Here is a 6,844-nt window from a genome sequence, read left to right as displayed (position 1 = left end):
AAAACTAGACCCTTTCACCTGTTAAACTAGAGCAGTAATGCTTTTACCCCTTTTTCTTTTGAAATTCTTTTTAAGACTTCATTGAATAAGAATTATGGCTTTAATATTTTTTTTTTAAGTTCATTGGGGTGAGTGATTGTTTGAATGAAAATGTCCCCCATAGGCTCCAAGTATTTGAACACTTAGTCCCCAGTTGGTGGCGCTGTTTTGGGAGGTCTTAGAAGGTGTGGCTATGCTGGAGGAAGCACGTCACTGGGGGTGGGATTAGAGAGTTCTTAAACCTTGCAGGATGTCAAGTTGCTCTCTTGTTTCCTGTGCCTGCTTGAATATGTGAGAGTTTACCTTCTGCTCCTCCTCCAGGCACCTCTGCCTCCCTGCCATGATGTACTGTAATTCCCCTGGAACTGTAAGCTCAGATAAACTCTTCCTTCTATAAGTTGCTTTGGTCAGTGTTTATATCACAGCAACAGAAAAGTAACTAATACAGGATGCATACAAGAATGTTATCAAACTAGAGTTAAGAGGATGATGGTAGTAGTAGTTTGGTGTCAGTGGCCCTGAGGTATCAGTGCTCAAATACTAAAGCAGATAAAAATCTGGGACATGTCAAGCATGGTGGCCCATGGCTTTTTTTTTTTTTTTGGTCTTATTGAGACAGGGTCTCAAAAAAACAAAAAAACTGAGATATGAGCATATAAAATTGATAAGTGAACTATGTATGGTGACATATGCTTATAATCCCAGCACTCAAGAGGCAGAGGAAGCAGGAGGATCACTGCAGGTTTGGGGCCAGCCTGGGCTATGTAGCAGAAACACACACACACACACACACACACACACACACACACGGGGGGGGGCGTAGCACATGTGTGCTGAATAGCTTCAGTTGTCAACTTGAGGTGGAGGGAAACTCAGTTGAGGAATTTCCTCCATTGGATTGGCTCATGGCATGTTTGTGGAACATTTTCTGATTGTTAAGCAATATGGGAGGGCCCAGCCCACTGATAGGCAAGACCACACCTGGGCAGGTGGTCCTGTGTTGTATATGAAAGCAGGCTGAGTATGGGCCAGGGGAGCAAACCAGTAAGCAGCATACCTCCATGGTCTGTGCTACAGGTTCATACCCTGAGTTCCTACCTTGGCTTCCCTGTGATTGTGAGTTGTAAGCCAAATAAAACCTTTCCTCCCCAAGTTGGTTTTGGTCAGTGTTTTTATCACAGTAATAGAAAGTAACTAGACCAGCTGGTATCTCATGCTTGTAAGCTCAGCACTTATAAAGTGAAGGCAGAAGGGCCAGAGTTCAGGACTAGCCTGGGCTACATGAGACCCTGTCTCAAAAAAAGGAAAAGAGCCAGGTGTGGTGGCATAGGCCTTTAATCCCAACACTCTGGAGGCAGAGGCAGGTGGCTCTCTGTGAGTTCAAGGCCAGCCTGATCTACATAGTAAATTCTAGGTCAGCTAAGGCTATATAGTGAGACCCTGTCCCCAAACACACACACACACACACGCACACACGCACGCACGCACATACATGGAAAAGAAGTTAGTAAAATACTCAAGTAAAATCCTAGAAACCCAAATTCTCTCTCATAGTTTATGCATTCCTCAAATAACCCCCAGCACTAGTTGATAGCTACACGGTATGCATACTCTCATCCCAAAGTGTTCTTTTTAATTAAATAACCAGCATAGTATTTGTCATGAGATTATTTGTCATGTCAAGCTATATGTTGATTTCTCCTTTTAAAAAGCTCTAGGATGCAAATGAAAGTACTCCCTGTGTATTCTCTCAGTTTTTGTGGCTGTTCAGATTGAACTGGAGAGAATATCTGTATGAGGAATTTAAAAATAAAAACATAGGCAAGAGTGGCTCATTGCTGGAGTCACAGCCTATAACAGGTTTTGCTTGTTGAATTTATATTACAGAGTTCACTAAAAATCTCTATGGTCCCAGTTAGGCTTTTTGAATTTCAATGTGTAGAATTAAATTCCTGTGTTCCAATATGATACTAAAAGTAAAAATTAACTTTGAGTCAAAATACAGATAAATCTATGATTATTTACCATGTTTTCTTTTGGAAGGAATGACAACCAAGAAACGATGGTTGTTTTCCTTTTGAGTTAATCCTAAATTTAATCTAATTCCACATTACTAACCTCAGATGTCCACTCCATTAAATGTTGTTGACAGTTTATAAATTAAGAATTAAGCCGGGCGTGGTGGTGCACAGCTTTAATCCCAGCACTCGGGAGGCAGAGGCAGGTGGATCTCTGTGAGTTCAAGGTCAGCCTGGGCTACATAGTGAGTTCCAGGACAGCAAAATCAAACCAAACTAACAAAAACAGGAAAAGTGGAATTGGAACCCAGGGCTAGATGAAAGTCAGGCCTGTGACTCTAGTGATGCAGTTCATTTACCAAACTTGCAGAGGATCTGGGTTCAATTCCCAGCACCCACATGGCAGCTAACAACACTCTGTAACCTCAGTACTGAGGGGAATTGAGTGCTCTCTTCTGACCTCAGGGATTGCACGACACAAGTGCACTTACATACATGTAGGCAATACACTCATACACATAAAATGAAAAATAATGAATAAAATTTTTTTTTAATTAAGCTGGGCTCGGTGGCGCACGCCTGTAGTCCCAGCACTTGGAGGCAGAGGCAGGCAGATCTCTGTGAGTTCAAGGCCAGCCTGGTGAGTTTCAGGACAGCTCGGGCTACAGGGAGACCCTGTCTTTTAAAAAAAAAATTAAACTGCCAGGCATGGTGGCACACACCTTTAATCCCAACACAGGCAGACGTAGAAGCGGGAGGATCTCTGAGTTCAAGGCCAGCCTAGTCTACATAGTGAGTTCCAGGCCAGCTGAGGCTGCAGGGAGACCAAAAGAAGAAAGGGGGCGGGGAAGAATTATTATTAAACTATACATCTTGTCCCACTTAATTACATTTTAAAATCAGACACATCTGCTCAGATCCTGAGCTACCTCTTGTTCTCATTTATTGTTTTTAGAACTCTGCATCAGTAAAACTTATTATACATCTAAATCACATACACATATGTATGTATATATGCATGTACACATGATTGAAGTCTGTTTATATACATTTGGTGGTGTATATCTCTTCAGGTATGACCCATCATATTAAATGGGTTGTGGGGTTATATTCAGCTCTTTGTGAATGACAGGCTACTGTATAGACTCATAAATGCGCTTAGCAAACATATCAATCTTGAAATAAGTTCTGGAGTTTCATTCCATGAGGAAGCCCCCATACTGTCCAGACATATTTCCAAATAATATGGAAATATTCCAGACATATTCCAAATAATAGACATATTTGGAAGAGAGAGCAAGAAAAATCATACCAAATATGTCCTTAGCATTCATTTTTTACTTGAACTCACAATCTTCTTGCCTCAGCTGCCTATGTACTATAATTATAAACTGTATGTTTGTTTTGTTTCTTTTAGAAAGAGTGGCTCAGGGCTGGAGAGATGACTTAGTTATTAAAGGCTCGGGCTCACAATCCAAGCAAGCTTAAAGAAAGAATAGCTCAAGTTTAAAATGTCACAGGCTGGGGATATGGTTTAATGGCAGAGCACTTGCCTGCTATGCACAAGGCTTGGTTTGATCTCTAGCATTCAAAATAAACAAGTATAGTAAGTAAACTTGGCATATGGGTCATACCTGTAACCCTAGTACTTCTGAGGTAGGAGGACTGTCATGAGTTAGAGGCCAGCTTGAGCTACATAATGAGTTCTAGGCCATCTTAGGCTACAGAGTAAGACTGTCTCGATAAATTCAATTTTAATTAATTAAATGGTTAACATAATTTGTGAATTCATTTTTCAAAAGCTGGCATATTTCTCACTAACAATCAGACTTACTATTTCAAACACCTTCATGAGCCTATGTCAAATAATCTCTGAATGTTTGTGATTAAACCAGGTACATTAAGAAAACATTTCATGGGCTGGATATGGTGGCGAACACCATTAATCCCAGCACTTGGGAGGCAGAAGCAGGCGGATCTCTGTGAGTTCAAGGCCAGCCTGGTCTACATAGCGAGTTCCAGGACAGCTGGAGCTACAGGGAGACCCTGTCTCAAAAAAAAAAAAAAAAAAGTAGAAAACATTTCATGAAAGTCTTGCAGGGACCATGCACTTCCACCTCAAACTTTACCAACCCATGTAGTACTGGATTGATGTCCAGACTGATTTTACAAACTGATTTTATCTTACTTGCTCTTCTCATTAATTCCATGAGACATGGGTATTCTTTTTCTCACTTTATAGATGAGAAACTTGGCCATAAAGAAGTTACTTTGGCCAGGGTCACACACTTAGAGATCCAGTGTTTCCTGATCATCCTTTGCTCACTGCTCCTGACAGTTTTTCATGAAATTTTGTGTGTGAATTCAGGCAAGTACATGCCACAACACATGTGTAAAGGTCTGAAGACAACATCAAGTGTTCTTTGCCTCCCCCTTGTTTGAAACAGGATCTCTGTAGTTTTTTTTTTTTTTTCCCTGCATGCACCAGGCTAGTTGTGCCCATGGTCTTCCAAGGATTCTGTTCCCACCTCCCCTCAGAAACACTGTAATTATAGCAGTCACACTGTGCCTCTGGGTTTAAAATGAGTTCTGGAGATTTGAACTCATGTTCTCATGCTTTCATAGCAAGCACCTTAACCCAATGAACTGTCTCCCCATTCCTGTTGTCCGTATTATTGTAAGACACAGCAGAAATGAATTAATCCATAGTTGTCCTATTAGTGAAGAACATCTCATAGTGTTTCCCATCAAAAGACTTCACAAAAGTTCTTGTGTCTGCACCTGTTTAGAATCAGGGGCATTTTGTCTTTCCCAGAATTCATGTCTTCCTTTATCTCCATGGGCTTTGGATCTCAGAACTCTGAGGAAATGGAGATCAGCATATCTGTTATTATATGCCCTCATTCAAGAATGATTTTATTTCCACAAAAAATATTTATTTATGCCAGACATGGCAGTGCATGTCTTTAATCCCAGCACTTGGGAGACAGAGGCAGGCAGATCTCTGTGAGATCAAGAGCAGCCTGGTCTACATAGCAAGTTCCAGGCCAGCTAGGACTATAGGGAGACTCTGTCTCAAAAAATTATTTATTGAACCAGGTGTAGTGGTGCACACCTGTAGTCCCAGCCCTTGGGAGACAGAGGCAGGAAGATCTCTGAGTTCAAGGCCTTCCTGGTCTAGATAGTGAGTTCCAGGCCAGTTGGGGCTGCAGGGAGACCCTGTCTCAAAAAGACCAAAACAAACAAACAAAAAAAATTATTTAACTTTTTTTTTTTTTAGTCAGGGTCTCACTAAGTTTCCCAGGCTGCAAGGCATTATTATTAGTAGTAGTATTATTAGTATTATTAGTATTAGTATTATTCAGGGTTTTACTACATTATTGAAATTATGGCTGTCCTGCCTCAGCCTCCCCACTTCTAGGATTACAGCCATGCCCTACCACAGCTGGCTCAGACTTTTTTTTTCAAGGAATAGTTCAGTTCTTTAAATTTCATTCTTCAGTTAGCAACCTTGGAAAGAACTCGCAGCAAGGTAAGGATTCAAAAACATCTAGTTTTGCTTAAGTCATCTGAATAGAAAGGCTTACAGGTTAAAGCTAGCCAGACCCACCCCAACACTGGCCAAAGCCTCAGGCCTGAGTCAAGGGACTGGGAACTGGCTTCTTCATTCAACAGCTGGCCTAATTCCAGGGATCGCATGGCTCCCTCCAGCTTGAGCATTCCTCGCATCAGGTGCTAGGGAATCCTTTCAGCCAAGGACTGCAGCATCCATCTGGTCTGAAGGTTGTACAAGTCGTTTCCATAAACCACGACTTCAGTGAGGTCAGAAGCTTCCAGAGGCCTCAGCTCCAGCATGGTCTTGCTCACTTGCTCGATGTTATGGAGTCAAGATCCCTTCGGGCCAAACAGGACTTCCAGCATCCATGTCTCAACTTGGAACACCTCTGGATCCTTCCAGTCTTGAAGTACTATCCCCCAGTGCAGGCTATCTTTCAGGTTGGGAGCAGTTGCATCCAGTCCCTCACAACCAGCCTCTTTCCAAGGCTGAGTAGGTTCTGCTTAACCTGGTGGCACAATCCCCAGTGCCTGCACTCCAGACTTTGTTTTTAAAAGTAGGTTAACCTTCAAAGACAGCAATGAGACTGTCCACACCTATATTTTGGACGTGTCCATCTGGTGTCACTTACAAAGTGTGCATTTGTTTTTTGTATCTACAGCATGGTCTTGGCTTATGTAAAGAATGTGATTATCAGACATTCTGAGGACTTTTATGAATCACTGCCAAATCAAAGCTTATTCTTTTATAATTCTTAAACACAAATGCACAACTATATATGATTAATTAACTATTAAACATTTCATTGGCTGATATCAGTCTATTGTTGAGTATATTAAAACTATTAAATTCTGATGCTATCCATTTACAAGCTGTCTCTTAGCTTTGTGACATCTGAAAGTTAAATTCTAATGTGCATTCCTTCTTCATCTTCATTTATTTAGTGTATAGAAGTGTGTAAAGCCAATATTGAGTCCTGGTAGCATGACACTAGAAACAGCTTTCCTAGTCAGTATAAATACACTACTAAACTTCATCAAGGAATGGTTACTTCATATGCAAATCCATATTATCATACTTTTTCACACCCTATCTTATCCATGAAAAACTAAGTTTCCAAAATCCAAATTCTAAAACCTTTGCTATTTCTGAAGCTGAATCAAGCGGCTTTCTTTTTCTTTTTTTTTTTTTCCTTAAAAAAAAGGCCCTCGAATCTCTGATAATCCACTTT

The 6,844-nt window shown here is 41.0% G+C and overlaps 1 protein-coding gene and 1 pseudogene across 1 annotated transcript in view; both read left to right on the top strand.

Annotated features, from left to right (window-relative positions):
* Nucleotides 1-6,844, top strand: part of Pdss2 (decaprenyl diphosphate synthase subunit 2) — a 305,129-nt gene that overhangs the window by 284,618 nt on the left and 13,667 nt on the right. The window lies entirely within an intron of this gene.
* On the top strand, nt 1,711-1,831 carry LOC115067195 (annotated as a pseudogene).

The sequence above is a fragment of the Nannospalax galili genome, unplaced genomic scaffold (genome assembly GCF_000622305.1).
Source record: "Nannospalax galili isolate Female #2095 unplaced genomic scaffold, S.galili_v1.0 scaffold324, whole genome shotgun sequence".
NCBI classification, from domain to species: Eukaryota; Metazoa; Chordata; class Mammalia; order Rodentia; family Spalacidae; genus Nannospalax; species Nannospalax galili.
The sequence above is the reverse complement of the archived record's forward strand: the minus strand, read 5'-3'. Positions and strand labels throughout refer to the sequence as shown.